Source organism: Mirounga angustirostris, unplaced genomic scaffold, assembly GCF_029215605.1.
Source record: "Mirounga angustirostris isolate CCGP_5_RB_7025 unplaced genomic scaffold, mMirAng1.0.hap1 SCAF_13, whole genome shotgun sequence".
Classification (NCBI taxonomy): Eukaryota; Metazoa; Chordata; class Mammalia; order Carnivora; family Phocidae; genus Mirounga; species Mirounga angustirostris.
In genome coordinates this window covers 67,507,200-67,524,320 of record NW_026991721.1, presented here as the reverse complement: position 1 = coordinate 67,524,320, position 17,121 = coordinate 67,507,200, and the positions used below count along the sequence as shown (strand labels likewise).

At 39.0% G+C, this 17,121-nt stretch overlaps 1 protein-coding gene across 1 annotated transcript in view; it reads left to right on the top strand.

The window, feature by feature from the left end:
* The window catches only part of GRM5 (glutamate metabotropic receptor 5), a 599,714-nt gene that overhangs the window by 166,903 nt on the left and 415,690 nt on the right, over positions 1 to 17,121 (top strand). The gene's annotated exons all lie outside the window — the stretch shown is intronic.

The window sequence follows — 17,121 nt, the reverse complement described above, 5'->3', positions numbered from 1 at the left end:
AAATTATAGGCCTATATTTGGGACATTTAATTAAATGTTTGAACTTTATGTTTACTGAATTGTGCATACCATACGGGTCATCTGGACGAGCCCTTCCAGTATGGTTTGGCAGAGCCCACACTTAGTTGTCATTTTTTTTCAGTATTGGTTGATTCAGAAAACAGAGTACCCAAAACTAGAATTGAGGGATGCTTTTAAATACTTTTCTGTTTTATTAATCACAGGGAAGTCACCATTCTTTAGAAACATATATGGGAGATATGTTATCAATCTATAGATGGAGTTTGATGCACTTATAGATTCATAGTCTTCTCACATCTACTGTTTTTGGTGCTACAGTTGATTGCACTGCACAATGTGGAATTGTTGGGATAGCCTATTATTCTCATTTCAGAGATGAAGTAACAATGGCCCAGAGAGATTTATTCACCATATATAACTTGTGAGCACCCTACTATATTCAGAATCCAGACTTGGCTAAATTTTAGTCTTACACACTTTTTCCCACATTAAAATTTCTCAGCATTTTTACTCCTGGTCCCTTTGAGAATCTGATGGACTGTTAGCCTGGGAAAATGTATGTGTGTACATCCATATGAAATGCTGCACATAATCCTAAGAGAGCTCACAATCCTGTTAGAGGTTACTCACAAGCCCTGGGTAGTAACACTTATCAAGGCTACCATCTTTATTTCTATGTTAAAAACCAAGTAGTCTGGGAGGTGGAGTGAGAGTGGGCTACCAGAACCTGGGTCTGAAATCCCAATGATTGAAGGAATTTTTAGATCATATTTTATATGCATTTTTCCTTGGATTTTAGCAGGAAGACTTGATATAATGTGCATTTATTAGGGCTTTTATTTGAGCTATGAGTAATGTCTTTGGAGAATGTTTTTAAGACATCTAAATTTCATTGTTATTTCATTAAACTTAATTGAACACACATATAAATAAAGCAAACAAACAAAACAAGAGAAAATGAAGTGAAAATCCTTCCTTCCTATATCGGTGTTTTAACTTTGTGGGGTTTTCAATAGTAATGCCAGCCTTTAGCTAGAGAAAAGGTGGAAGAGTTAATAATGTGGCTCATAAATATTGAGGAGCATGATCTTTCCCCTGAGACAGTGCCTACCAATTCCTGTGGATTCTCGTTGCCAAGAGACAAAGGTTAGCCCATTTAAATTAAGTTCAGTGGTCTGACAAATGCCAAATTTGTGATAAAATGCTGTTTTTTTGTGGTTGAAAAATTTCTATTGAAAACATTTAGGCCTTTTAAAATCTTTCTAAATAATGACAAATATGTGCAGCTTTCAAATCGAGGTGTTTTTTTTTTTTTTCTTCTTTTTTTGGGGGCGGGGGTGGTTAGCAGGTTAGCATTCACATTGCAAACTCTAAATAATGATGCCTTCTCCCAGATAGTCAAAACAGTCTAACACTGAGGTCTTACTTCTAGAATACATTCTTTCTGCCAAAAAGTCTGAAGGCTTTAATTTTCAATCCTGGGGTATTTGGCTATGTGCAAATAGCACTAACAGAACTGGAGGAAGGCCAGCAGGGGACGGAGCTTCCTGGACGTCTGTGGTCTGTGCTGACTTCCTTCCTTCCTTTTGGTACATCCTTAGTCCTGGTGCACTCAGCTCAGTTCTTCCAAACACGGAGGAAGAAAGAGGGCTTTCTTTATGCAAGACATCATGAGACTGGCTGTGAATGAGTATGATATGCCTTAGAGTTTTAGCCTTCTGAAAAAAAGGCCAAAAGAAAGACTATAAGAAATGGAAAAGTGATAGATCGTAACATTTGAGTGGAAATGGCTTAAATATATGAATAGTTAAATTATGAGTATTTAACTGTTAATTAAACATTACATAGTGGAAGTATAGTTGCTAAATATTTGATTAATTTATCTATTTAAAATAGAGGGGCTAGATTCACTTATTGACAATAATTTGCTGAGTAGCTACCATGTGCAAAGGGCCATTCAGAGCATGAGCAGCCCTTGTGGGACTTATATTTTGGTGGGTTCTAGATTGAGGCCCTTTAAGGAGTGAATTGCTCTATGATTTCTGTGTAAAACCACAACTATACATTACTTTAGAAAAGCTTTATAGGACAGTTTGGAGAACTTCTTCAGAGTATAGCTGCTGATATTTCCCTGCTCCCCCTCCTCCTCTGCCTCCTCCTCCTTCTCTATCTCCTCAATTTCTTTTGCTTTCAGTATAATTAGAAATTAAGATCTTTTTATTCTATCAAGCGTAGGTTGTGGTAGCCATTCCTAGGGCTCTAAATATTATAATGATTGATTATTCTATCTTCTGGAAAACGTAGACATTCACTTTTTCATAAAAGTTGATTTTTTAAAAAGTCATTACAAATCTTATTGAGAGGGGTGCCTGGGTGGCTCAGTGGGTTAACCATCTGGCTGCTTGGGTCGTGATCTCAGAGTTGTGAAATTGAGCCTCACATTATTCAGTGTGGAGTCTGTTTGAAATTCTTTCCCTTTCCCTTTCCCTTCCCCTCCCCCTCTGTCCCTTTCCCTCCCCCTTTGCCCCTATCCACCCCATGCCCCTCGCTCTGGCTCTTGCTCTTGCTCTTAAAATAAAAATAAATGAAATGTTTAAAAAAAATCCTTTTGAGAAAACCTTGCTTATCTGAATAGTTTCTTATCTTTACCTGAACACCAAGGCCAATTAAAGATGATAATCACATTCTTATTTCATTTAACAAGTTTTAATGATCAATAAAAGGTTTTTCACTGTTCTTTTATTTTTAATTTTCCCTAGGTAGCTTGCTATAACTTCATTTCTTTTTTTACATTTGAGAAAAAAAGGTGATAAATATTGCTAAGAAATAGGAAAATTATTTTCCTTGTCCTTCTGTGCTGAGTATTATTGACCTTGAATCCATTATGAAGTTAACCAGTAAAGTGCCAATGAGGTATGGCTCCTGACTTGGGATTCAGTAGGCAGTAGGGGCAGAGGGTGTGTGCCAAGGCTCAGCACCGGCCTTAGCACCCCTGTGGACACCACCTTGGTCGGACTGCCATGACCTTTCACCTGGATTGTTACAATTGTTCTCTAGGCTTCTGCCCTAGGCTCCGGACAGTCTATTCTCAGCACAAACAGTGTGATCTTTTTTAAATTATGTCACTCATGTCATTTAGTTGCTCATAGTCCTATGTTTTATTATCTATCACTTCTCACAAGAATATAAGCTTCATCAGGATATCGAATTTTATGTGCTTAGGCACTACTGTATCCCTAACACTTGAAAGAGTACTTGACATGCAGTAACTCTTTCTTTGTTTTTATTTGAATGAATGGACTCTGGAAGCAGTTTGTTACAGAGTTAGAAATTTCAGTATTATCAGCCTGAAGATGGCAATTGAAAACATGGAAGGAGACAGATCAGCTTCTGAGTGAAGCAAAGAAAATCAACTTGAGCCTTCTAGAGAAATTTCCCAAAACATATGCAAACTGGTTGCATTAATGGACACATAACATCTACATGCTGTATGGCTTATCATTCAGGGTCTTGACAGAATTTACCTCATATGGTTCAAAAGAAGATTCTTTGGTGGGGCCTGGGTGGCTCAGTCAGTTAAGCATCTGCCTTCCGCTCAGGTCAAAATCTCAGGGTCCTGAGATCGAGCCCCGTATTGGACTCCCTGCTAGGTGGAGAGTCTGCTTCTCCCTGTTCCTCTGCTGCTCCCCCCTGCTCATGTTCTCTCTCACTCTCTCAAATAAATAAATGAAATCTTAAAAAAAAAAAGAAAGAAAGAAAGAAAGAAGATACTTTAATGAAGAGACTACACACAGATGTGTAGTCAGATATGTATGTAGTCAGCACTAAGGACCAGCAACAACAGGAAACCAGTATTACCCACTAGAACTGATGGAACAAGCAGAGAAATAGTATTATGAGCCCAGTGAGATATGAGTTGTGGAAGAGGGGCCAACCAGAGGGAAGTATAGTCAGGGAGGAATGGAGCTTCTATCAGAGGTGCAGCCCTGAGATGGGAAAGGGGGAGAAAGAAATATCCTGACCTCTCTCTTGTATGCCGCCCCCCACTCCTATTGCCTCCCTTTAGCCAAACCCCACTGGAAGCCAAGCAAGAAGGGATCCCAATTGCTGCCTCTTCAAAAGTCAACCTTTTAAGCACAAAGAAGTCTAGAGATTTGGTCTGGAGTGGGCGGGGACATGGAGACACAGGGGATAATCAGCACAGGACACAATTATTTCTCTGATTTCCTCACTGATCAGCCCATACCTAGGGCACCGGGCTTAATTCTGAGCACCACCTTCTAACATGGTCATTGACAAAGGAACATAAGCTACCTAGTGCAAGCCATTGTGAATGAGGGAACAGGGATTATTAAGCTTGGGAACATATGACTTAAGAAAACATACAGAACTGGCTACATAATTTGCAAGGCCCACCATAAAATCAAGATGTGGGATCACTGTTCTAAAATTATTAAGACTATCAAAACAGTGACAGCAGAGGATTAAACCAAGCATGTTGCCTTGCTAAGTCACATTCCCAGGTTATGTGCCCATGTAGACAGCCCTGGCAACGTGTCAGCCTCCATCACATAATTAAAGGACTGGCATGGGGATGATGGGGTCAATGGGTAAAGCTTAGTCTGTGTCTTAAAATAGTAAAATCCACATCCAAGGAAGGGCATTTTATCAAGTGTTCTTTGTTGTTGTTGTTGTTTTTAAAGACGTTGATCTGTTTGATAACAGAATATCCTTCCTGTAGCTGAAATTCTCTGTGCTGAGTTTAGTTACAATCTGTCAGAGATGGTATGGAAAGGATCTCATGTTAAGCAAGATGTTGGACAAAATGACCAACATGGATGTTTCTAACTCTATGGATTATAAATCTAACATATTCTTTGAAAAAATGCCATCAAGAGCTGATATATTATCCTCAGTTGTAGACAGATTAACCTGAGATAAATATGTATATCTATATATAGATAGATAATTACATATATACTAATATATATACATGTATTACATATAGAGATATTATTACATATATACATATTATTACATATTACATAATATATATTATTAATAGGTGGATATTATTACATATATATGTAGAGAGACAGAGAGATAAAACAGCTTCTGTGGTGGTTTTCTTAGGGAGAGGTCATTTTCTTATACAGTTGTAATACCCAAATTTTAGACATGTGCGTCTACATTATTATTTTTTTTAACATTTTATTATGCTTATATAATTATACTATGGCAAAAATGTGACTGTACAGAAATACAGGACAAATGCTTAGAGGGCACAGGCCAGCCTTTGACTGTAGAGTTAGTTTAGGAAACCAAGATCAGAATCAGAGCATCTTGATTTCCATCTTGAAGTTATTTTCATGAACTAGGAAGAAGTAAAGAAGTTCCTTAGCATGAGTCACACCGTTTATGAAAATAATAAACATGGATTTGTTTGATGATAGTAAATTGTCAATAACAACTATCATGATTTTAGTTATACCAAAGTAAATTTATAATTTAATGTATTATCTTGATGCAAAAAAAAAAAAAAAACTGTTGAAGAATAGAATTTTGACTTGTACTCCACAATCTCAACTTTTGAGCACTCTACTACTCTTCATTTTGGTCCCTTTATGAAGTCATGTGGATACATATATGCTCCTCTGAACCTCACCAGCACTTACTTATAGATTGCTCACCAGCACCCCCAACTGGTAAATGCTGTCACTTTCACAGGTTTATATTAAGGAAATACGTGAAGTTCGTACTTGGATAAAGAATTTATTGTTACTAAATGGTTCATATTTCTAGGTTTCCCCCCACTGCCTCCAATAAGAGAACTTTTTCTTCTCCCAAACAAAATTGTGCACAGACTCCAAAAGCATGAGAAAAATAAAGGTAAAACCACTGTGTTTGAAGTGAGCATAAGGAGCCCTACCAATTTGCCAACCGGTCACATCTAATTTTAACTTCTGAGATAACACCATGTGTAAACCAACAATCTAATTTAACCTCCTCCGTTTACAAATTAAAAAAACACAGCTCAGAGAGATTTCATGTCTCACTCAACATCACACAGCTTATTAGAATTAGAGCCAGGATGAAGAACAAGGCTGTGAACCTCAACGCTTTTTTGAGTACAGTATGTGACCTGCGCTAAAGTCCTATTGGTACATGAATGAACTATTCACACTGCCAATCCTACAGATAGAAATGTTTAGAGTATTGCAGCAGGGAGGGGGAGCTTTATCTTTGAATCCAAAATATCTAAATGCTTTCTAATTTGTTTGTTTTAATTTCACCTGGCTTATTTTATGATTACTTTTTTTTAGTAGGAAATGAAAAGGGAACACAAGGTAGATAGAGAAAGACAGAGACACCCACACAAGCTGTGCAATTATAGTGTTGTGTGGGCAACAGGCTTGTTGAAAATGAACCTCTGTTCTTATGACTCCCCAGTGTCCAGACAGTTATCCCTGTACCTGGAGCTGAGCTGTGTACACAATGGGGACTGGTCCTTTTTTTATTGTTATTAAACTCTATATGGTGGATTTTAATCTTTTTAATTTCTTTGGAAACAAATGAGTCACATGGAAAAATCAGGAACTGCCTAGGGAAAAAAAAAATACATTCCTATTTATAAAGAAACATTTTGTTCCAAATATGACATGAAGTGTTTACTTATTGGTTTAGGGTATATGCTCATTTCAGTAAAAGATTTAATCTTAAGAATTAGAAAGACTTTGAATTTCTCTTTCTCTCCCTATTCTCTACCAAAAAGGACAAAGATTAGGAATTCCAAAATGTTTTTTAGATTTCAGGTTGCATGGAATTTTAGGACTTTTATTTCAAACTGAAATAAAATATATTCTGCATTTTATTTTTTAAAGTGTTGAGCTCACTTATGTGGCTATTTGTTTATGTACATAGGTATTTCAGCTATTCCCTTCTCACTTGAAATAAGTCTTAAATACCTCTGCTGGTTTGTCATGTTTTTGTTATAAGTGCTTCAGATTCAAATGGCATAGGTGAAAATATTTCTTCTTGTCTAACTGTTTGACAATTTCAGGCATATCTATGAGAAATTGCTTCAAGATTTTGTTTAATACATTCCTTGCTTATTTATAAGCTCAGTTCAAGGAGAAGCCAATCTACACTCAGCAGAATGTAAAATGGTGCAGCTGCTGTGGAAAATAGTTTGGTGGTACCTCAAAAAGTTAACTGTAGAGTTACCACATTACCTTCAAATTCTACTTCTAGGTGCCCACTCAGAAGTATCAAAAACAGGGACTCAAAAATATACGCATACACCAATATCTGTAAACGCACTATTTTACAATAGCCAACAGGTGTAAACAACTCAAGTGTACATTGAGAACAAAAGGCAGTATATCTTTACAAGGGAATATTATTCAGCCATTAAAAAAAGGTCCGTTCCATGTTACAATGAGGGTGAACCTTGAAAATATTATGCTAAGAAAAATAAGCTAGACACAAAAAGTCAAATATTGTATTATTCTACTTATATGAAATATCTAGAGTAGGTATATTGGTAGAGACAAAGTAGGGACTGGGGAAGGAGGAATGGGAGGCTATTGGTTAATGGGTAAAGAGTTTCTGTTTGGGAGAAAAAGGTTTTGGAGATAGTGATGATGGTTGTACAATATTGTGAATGTGGGGCACCTGGGTGGCACCGTTGTTAAGCATCTGCCTTTGGCTCAGGTCATGATCCCAGGGCCTTGGGATCGAGCCCCGCATCGGGCTCCCTGCTCAGTGGGAAGCCTGCTTCTCCCTCTCCCACTCCCCCTGCTTGTGTTCCCTCTCACGCTGTCTCTCTCTCTGTCAAATAAATAAATAAAGTCTTTTTTAAAATACTGTGAATGTAATTAATGCCACTGAATTTTATACTTAAAGTAGTTAAAGTGGTAAATATTTTATATTTATATTATATTTTACCACAATTAAAAAAGGAATAAAATATACCATCTCCTAGAGGAAAAATAAAGACAAACAGCAGGAAAAATCTTATTTGCTCCCCAAATTACCAATACTGAAATAGCTGAGGCTGCCCACCATGGGACTCTGAGCACCTGATATCAGGTGAGAATGTATTTATTATTATTGTGCTCCTTTATCTCCGAGAGGCACTGCTGTGCAGACTGTGGATATACAAGGGAGCCCTTGTGTGCTTATATACCCAGCGGGGAAGCCATCAAGCAAATAGACAAACAAAAAGAGAAAAATGTAGGTTGTAATTGCCATAAAGGAAAGAAGTCAAGGGTATGAAATAGTGTGTGTGTGTGCGTGCATGTGTACATGCATGCACTGATGAGGATGGTGGAGGAGGACCCTCTTTCAAAGGAAACATAAGATTCAGAGTGAAGAGAAAAATCAAAATGAACACAAAATCAGAGGAAATAGGGAAGGCAGGTCAGTCTAGCCATTCAGCCACATGTTAGTGGTAGGTAAAAAAAACAAACAAAAAGAATATGACCCACTGTGGGAGGGATGGGGTGGCTGGGTGATAGACACTGGGGAGGGTATGTGCTATGGTGAGTGCTGTGAAGTGTGTAAGACTGATGAATCACAGACCTGTACCTCTGAAACAAATAATACATTATATGTTAAAAAAAAAAAAAGAAGATAGTAGGAAGGGTAAAATGAAGGGGGAGAAATTGGAGGCGGAGAAGAACCATGAGAGACTATGGACTCTGAGAAACAAACTGAGGGTTCTAGAGGGGAGGGGGGTGGGGGGGACGGATTAGCCTGGTGATGGGTAATAAAGAAGGCACGTGTTGAATGGAGCACTGGGTGTTATACGCAAATAATGAATATGGACCACTACATCAAAAACTAATGATGTGGGGGGGCAGAGCAAGATGGCGGAGGAGTAGGAGACCTGGATTTCGTCTCCTCACAGGAATTCAGCTGGATAGGGATCAAACCATTCAGAACACCTACAAACTCAACAGGAGATCGAAGAAAAGAAGAGCAACAACTCTCTCATCAGAAAAGCGACCACTTTCTGGAAGGTAGGACGTGCGGAGAAGTGAATCCGAGGCGATATTCGGGAGGATAGACGGTGGGGGAGGGGCCTCTATCGGCCTCTTCTGGCAAGTGATAGAACCACGGAGCACAAAATTGGAACTTTTAAAAGTCTGCTCCGCTGAGGGACGTCACTCTGGTGGCTAAGCGGGGGGTGGAACCCTCGTGGGACAGTGTGGGCTCTGGACCCTCGTGGTCACAGGAAGACCCGGGGTGCCTGAGTGTGGCAGAGCTCCCAGGTATTGGAGCAGGGAAGCCGGCTGCAGAGGCGGAGCCCAGCCGCGGGTTCTCAGCTAGGGGTTGCCATAAACCATGATCCACGGCACAGTCGGGCCCCTACTTCTCCAGAGGGACCCAACAAGCGGCAGATCCGGGGAGACTCACCTTCCTCCCCCGGGAGGAGCTGCGGGGGAGTGCACCGCAGGGATCTGCTGGGTTTGGAGACTCCACCCGGGGTCGGTGCCAGAGATAGAAACGTGCGGTCACAGGCCGGGTGAGCAAGGAGTGCGGCCGGAGACCGGGGAGACAGGAATGACTGACGCTTTTCTCTGAGGGCTCACTGAGAAGCAGGGCCCCGAGTTCTCGGCTCCCCCGGGGTGGAGATTGGGAGGCCGCCATTTTCACTCTCTGCCTCCAAAGCTGTAGGGAAAGCTCACAGGGAACAAAAGCCCCGGAGAGCAAACCTGAGCAGATTCCTTAGCCGGGAGGGGGCAAGGGCGGGGCAATTTCGCCTCCGGCAGAGACATTTGGAAACCACGGCAACAGGCCCCTCCCCAGAAGATCAGCGAGAACAGCCAGCCAAGACCAAGTTTACCAATCAATGAGAACGGCAGAACTCCAGCGCTAGGGGAATACTGCACATAGGATTCACGGCTTTTTTACCATGATCCTTTAGTCTTTCAAAGTTATTTTTTTTTTAACTGTTTTTTTTTTTTTTTTAATTTTTCTTTTTCCCTTTTTCAACCAACATCTTATCAATCCCTTTTTTTTAAAAAAGACATTTTTATTTTTCATTTTTAGAGTCATATTCTATCCCTTCATAGTAGTTACCTGTATTTTTGGCTTATATATATAAGTTGTTCTCTCTTTAAAATTTTGAGATAGTTTCTTCTAACAGATTAAAATATACCCTAAATCTCTAGTGTATGGTGTTTACTATTCCCCTGCCTGATCACATTCTCTCCCTTTTTTTTTCTTTTTTCTTTTTTTAAATCCTCTTCTTTCTTTTTTCAAACAACTTCTTATCAATTCCTTTTATAAAATTTTTTATAATTTCCATCTTTACAGTCATATTCCATCCCGTCATCATATCAACCCTTATTTTGTACATATATAAGTTTTTCTTTCTTTAAAATTTTGGGAGGCACTTTCTTCTAAAAGACCAAAATACACCCCAAATCTAGTGTGTGGCACTGATCTATATACCAGCCTGATCATATTTGATCACATTCTGTTTTCTTTTTGTTGTTGTTTTGTTTTGTTTGTTTTTGTTTTTATCTTTATCTTTTTCTTTTTCTTTTTTTTCTTTTTCTTTTTTCTCTCTTTCCGTTTCTTGTTCCACTGCTTCAGGTCTTTTCTGATTAGAGTATATTTTCTGGAGACGTTGTTACTCTGCTAGCATTTATTCTCTCATTAATCTATTCTCCTCTACACAAAATGACAAGACGGAAAAAACCACCTCAACAAAAAGAACAAGAGGTAGTACCGACTGCCAGGGACCTACTCAATACGGACATTAGTACGATGTCAGATCTAGAGTTCAGAATCATCACTTTAAAGATACTAGCTGGGCTTGATAAAAATATGGAAGTGATTAGAGAAACCCTTTCTGGAGAAGTAAAGGAACTAAAATCCAACCAAGTAGAAATCAAAAAGGCTATTAATGAGGTGCAATCAAAAATGGGGGCGCTAACTGCTAGAATACATGAGGCAGAAGAGAGAATCAGTAATATAGAAGATGAAATGATGGAAAATAAAGAAGCTGAGAAAAAGATAAACAACTACTGGATCACGAGGGCAGAATTTAAGAGATAAGCGATACCATAAGACGAAACAACATTAGAATAATTGGGATCCCAGAAGAAGAAGAAAGAGAGAGAGGGGCAGAAGGTATAATGGAGCAAATTATAGCAGAGAACTTCCCTAATTTGGGGAAAGAAACAGGCATGAAAACCCAGGAAGCACAGAGAACCCCTCTCAAAATCAATAAAAATAGGTCAACACCCCAACATCTAATAGTAAAACTTACGAGTGTCATAGACAAAGAGAAAATCCTGAAAGCAGCTCGGGAGAAGAGATATGTAATGTACAAGGGTAGAAACATTAGACTGGCAACAGACCTATCCACAGAGACCTGGCAGTCCAGAAAGGACTGGCAGGATATATTCAGAGCACTAAATGAGAAAAATATGCAGCCAAGAATACTCTATCCAGCAAGGCTCTCATTGAAAATTGTAGGAGAGATAAAAAGCTTCCAGGACAAACAAAAACTAAAGGAATTTGCAAACATGAAACCAGCCCTACAAGAAATCTTGAAAGGGGTCCTCTAAGCAAAGAGAGAGCCTAAAAGCAACATAGACCAGAAAGGAACGCAGACAATATACGGTAACAGTCACCTTACAGGCAATACAATGGCACTAAATTCCTATCTTTCAATAGTTACCCTGAATGTAAATGGGATCAATGCCCCAATCAAAAGACACAGGCTATCAGACTGGATTAAAAAACAAGACCCATCGATATGCTGTCTGCAAGAGACTCATTTTAGAACCAAAGACACCCCCAGATGGAAAGTGAGGGGGTGGAAAACCATTTACCATGCTAATGGACACCAAAAGAAAGCTGGGGTGGCAATCCTTCTATCAGACAAATTAGATTTTCAACCAAAGACTGTAATAAGAGATGAGGAAGGACACTATATCCTACTTAAAGGACTTATCCAACAAGAAGATCTAACAATTGTAAATATCTATGCCCCTAACATGGGAGCAGCCAATTATATAAGGCAATTAATAACAAAAGCAAAGAAACACATCGACAACAATACAATAATAGTGGGGGACTTTAACATCCCCCTCACTGAAATGGACAGATCGTCTAAGCAAAAGATCAACAAGGAAATAAAGACTTTAAATGACACACTGGAACAAATGGACTTCACAGACATATTCAGAACATTCCACCCCACAGCAACGGAATACACGTTCTTCTCTAGTGCCCATGGAACATTCTCCAGAATAGATCACATCCTAGGTCATAAATCAGGTCTCAACCGGTACCAAAAGATTGGGATCATTCCCTGCCTATTTTCAGACCAGAATGCTTTGAAACTAGAACTCAATCACAAGAGGAAAGTCGGAAAGAACTCAAATACATGGAGGCTAAAGAGCATCCTACTGAAGAATGAATGGGTCCACCAGGAAATTAAAGAATTAAAAAAATACATGGAAACCAATGAAAATGAAAACACAACTATTCAAAATCTTTGGGATGCAGCAAAGGCAGTCCTAAGAGGAAAGTATATAGCAATACAAGCCTTTCTCAAGAAACAAGAAAGGTCTCAAGTACACAACCTAACCCTACACGTAAAGGAGCTGAAGAAAGAACAGCAAATAAAGCCTAAACCCAGCAGGAGAAGAGAAATCATAAAGATCAGAGCAGAAATCAATGAAATAGAAACTAAAAGAACAGTAGAACAGATCAACGAAACTAGGAGCTGGTTCTTTGAAAGAATGAACAAGATTGATAAACCCCTGGCCAGACTTATCAAAAAGAAAAGAGAAATGACCCAAATTAACAAAATCATGAATGAAAGAGGACAAATCACAACGAACACCAAAGAAATACAAACAATTATAAGAACATATTATGAGCAACTCTATGCCAGCAAATTAGATAACCTGGAAGAAATGGATGCATTCCTAGAGATGTATCAGCTACCAAAACTGAACCAGGATGAAATAGAAAACCTAAACACCTATAACCACTAAGGAAATTGAAGCAGTCATCAAAAATCTCCCAACAAACAAAAGCCCAGGGCCAGATGGCTTCCCAGGGGAATTCTACCAAACAATTCAAGAAGAATTAATACCTATTCTTCTGAAACTGTTCCAAAAAATAGAAATGGAAGGAAAACTTCCAAACTCGTTTTATGAGGCCAGCATTACCTTGATCCCAAAACCAGACAAAGACCCCATCAAAAAGGAGAATTACAGACCAATATCCCTGATGAACATGGATGCAAAAATTCTCACCAAAATACTAGCCAATAGGATGCAACAGTACATTAAAAGGATTATTCACCACGACAAAGTGGGATTTATCCCTGGGCTGCAAGGTTGGTTCAACATCCGCAAATCAATCAATGTGATACAATACATTAACAAAAGAAAGAACAAGAATCATATGATCCTCTCAATAGATGCAGAAAAAGCTTTTGACCAAGTACAGCATCCTTTCTTGATCAAAACTCTTCAGAGTATAAGGATCGAGGGTACATACCTCAATATCATAAAATCCATGTATGAAAAACCTACAGCGAATATCATTCTCAATGGGGAAAAACAGAGCTTTCCCCCTAAGGTCAGGAACGCGGCAGGGATGTCCACTATTACCACTGCTATTCAACATAGTATTGGAAGTCCTAGCCACAGCAATCAGACAACAAAAAGAAATCAAAGGCATCCAAATTGGCAAAGAAGAAGTCAAACTCTCACTCTTTGCAGATATGATACTTTCTGTGGAAAACCCAAAAGACTCCACCCCACAACTGCTAGAACTCATCCAGGAATTCAGTAAAGTGGCAGGATATAAAATCAATGCACAGAAGTCAGTGGCATTCCTATACACCAACAACAAGACAGAAGAAAGAGAAATTCAGGAGTCGATCCCATTTACAATTGCACCCAAAACCATAAGATACCTAGGAATAAATCTAACCAAAGAGACAAAGGATCTGTACTCAGAAAACTATAAAATACTCATGAAAGAAATTGAGGAAGACACAAAGAAATGGAAGAACGTTCCATGCTCATGGATTGGAAGAACAAATATTGTGAAGATGTCAATGCTACCTAGAGCAATCTACACATTCATTGCAATCCCCATCAAAACACCATCCACTTTTTTCAAAGAAATGGAACAAATCATCCTCAAATTTATATGGAACCAGAAAAGACCCCAAAGAGCCAGAGGAATGTTGAAAAAGAAAAGCAAAGCCGGCGGCATCACAATTCCAGACTTCCAGCTCTATTACAAAGCTGTCATCATCAAGACAGCATGGTACTGACACAAAAACAGACACATAGATCAATGGAACAGAATAGAGAGCCCAGAAATGGACCCTCAACTCTATGGTCAACTCATCTTTGACAAAGCAGGAAAGAATGTCCAATGGAACAAAGACAGTCTCTTCAAAAAATGGTGTTGGGAAAATTGGACAGCCACATGCAGAAAAATGAAACTGTACCCTTTTCTTACACCACACACAAAAATAGACTCCAAATGGTTGAAAGACCTCAATGTGAGACAGGAGTCCATCCAAATCCTAAAGGAGAACACAGGCAGCAACCTCTTTGACCTCAGCCGAAGCAACTTCTTCCTAGAAACATCACCAAAGGCAAGGGAAGCAAGGGCAAAAATGAACTATTGGGACTTCATCAAGATAAAAAGCTTTTGCAAACCAAAGGAAACAGTCAACAAAACCAAAAGACAACAGACAGAATGGGAGAAGATATTTGCAAATGACATATCAGATAAAGGGCTAGTATCCAAAATCTATAAAGAACTCATCAAACTCAATACCCAAAGAACAAAGAATCCAATGAAATGGGCAGAAGACATGAACAGACATTTTTACAAAGAAGACATCCAAATGGCCAACAGACACATGAAAAAGTGCTCAATATTGCTCAGCATCAGGGAAATCCAAATCAAAACCTCAATGAGATACCACCTCACACCAGTCAGAATGGCTAAAATTAACAAGTCAGGAATGACAGGTATATCCGGGGATGTGGAGAAAGGGGAACCCTCCTACGCTGTTGATGGGAATGCAAGCTGGTGCAGCCACTCTGGAAAATAGTATGGAGGTTCCTCAAAAAGTTGAAAATAGAGCTACCATATGATCCAGCAATTGCATTACTGGGTATTTACCCCAAAGATACAAATGTAGGGATCTGAAGGGGTACGTGCACCCCGATGTTTATAGCAGCAATGTTCACAATAGCCAAACTGTGGAAAGAGCCAAGATGTCCATCGACAGATGAATGGATAAAGAAGAAGTGGTATATATATACAATGGAATATTATGCAGCCATCAAAAGGAATGAGATCTTGCCATTTGCAATGACGTGGATGGAACTGGAGTGTATTATGTTGAGTGAAATAAGTCAAACAGAAAAAGACATGTATCATATGATCTCACTGATATGAGGAATTCTTAATCGCAGGAAACAAACTGATGGTTGCTGGAGTGGGGGGTGGGGTGGGAGGGAGGGGGTGACTGAGTGATAGACACTGGGGAGGGTAGGTGCTCTGGTAAGCGCTGTGAATTGTGCAAGACTGTTGAATCTCAGATCTGTACCTCTGAAACAAATAATGCAATATATGTTAAGAAAAAAAAAAAAAGAAGAAGAAGAAGGTAGTGGGAGGGGAAGAATGAAGCGGGGGAAATCGGAGGGGTAAGACGAACCATGAGAGACGATGGACTCTGAAAAACAAACTGAGGGTTCTAGAGGGGAGGGGGGTAGGAGGATGGGTTAGCCTGGTCGTGGGTATTGAGGAGGGCACATTCTGCATAGAGCACTTGGTGTTATGCACAAACAATGAATCATGGAACACTTCATCTAAAACTAATGATATAATGTATGGGGATTAACATAAGAATAAAAAAATAAATGCAAATGTAGCAGAAAAAAAAAATGATGTAATGTATGGTGATTAACATAACATAATAAAATTTAAAAAAAAAAGAATATGACCCAGTTTACCTTACACACCAGCCACATTGAAGGAGGAAGTAGATGCACAAGAACAAGGTACCAACTTTGCTAATATATTAAGTATAATTGTACAATGAGTTTTAGATTGCTGTTGAATAGTATTTGGCCAGAGCAACCCAAGACTGATAGAACTCTATCTTACAAATCATCTATTTCCCTTGAGGCTTCAGGGGCAATAATATACTCAATGAACAATGACAAATGAGTAATCAAAGTTCCACATTACTTTCAGTTGGAATAATGCCTATAACTGCCAATGAAACTTTCTGGAAAAGCTGGATTGAAGTATGTGAATTAGACTCAATATTCCTAAGTAAAACTTTGTACCTCAAAGTCCAAATCTAACTACTAGCTGGCTGCAAAGCTCAAAGTGATGAATATCCCTGAGCACAAAAGTACTAATAAAAGGCAGACAGGAAGGCAAGGTTGATGGGTTTCCTTGGGGAGTGCAGAGAAGAGAGCGCCACATGCATTTGGGTGACCTCACTCCGTTAATGTGACCCATTATTCAGTGGGCATCCTGAAATCTGACCAGTTTGAAATCTCCTCTTTGGTGGTATGTTAGGTTAATCTGAGATAGGGAAAGAGTAATGCATACCAGTCTGAGGGAAAAATGACCAAAGCTTTGGAGATTGTACTTCAATATACCTAGAAAATTAGATACAGTAGTAGAAGAAGATAGGATAATAAGCTGAAAATCAAACTTGAGGTCATACTGCTTCTGACAAAAGGGCAAATAATTACTCTATGCTTTAGGCAATCATTTTCAAGTTCACAGGAAAACAGTTATCTGGGCTGGGGGCTGTATGAGAAATACGGATTGAAGAGGAAAGAGACTACTCCAGGAATAGTTGCAACGATACTATCACTACTGACCAGACTCGAGGCAATAATTTTTATTCATATTAGTAGGAAAGTCTAATAATTTGTTTTCTCTTTTATCATGTAAGAAGAGGATGAATCATGACTCTTATTTTCATTTTCACAAAAGCTATCATGCAATCGTAGGCTTTTCAGGAGTGATACCTCCTATTGCAACTATCAGATAGAAGGCAGGAGCAGC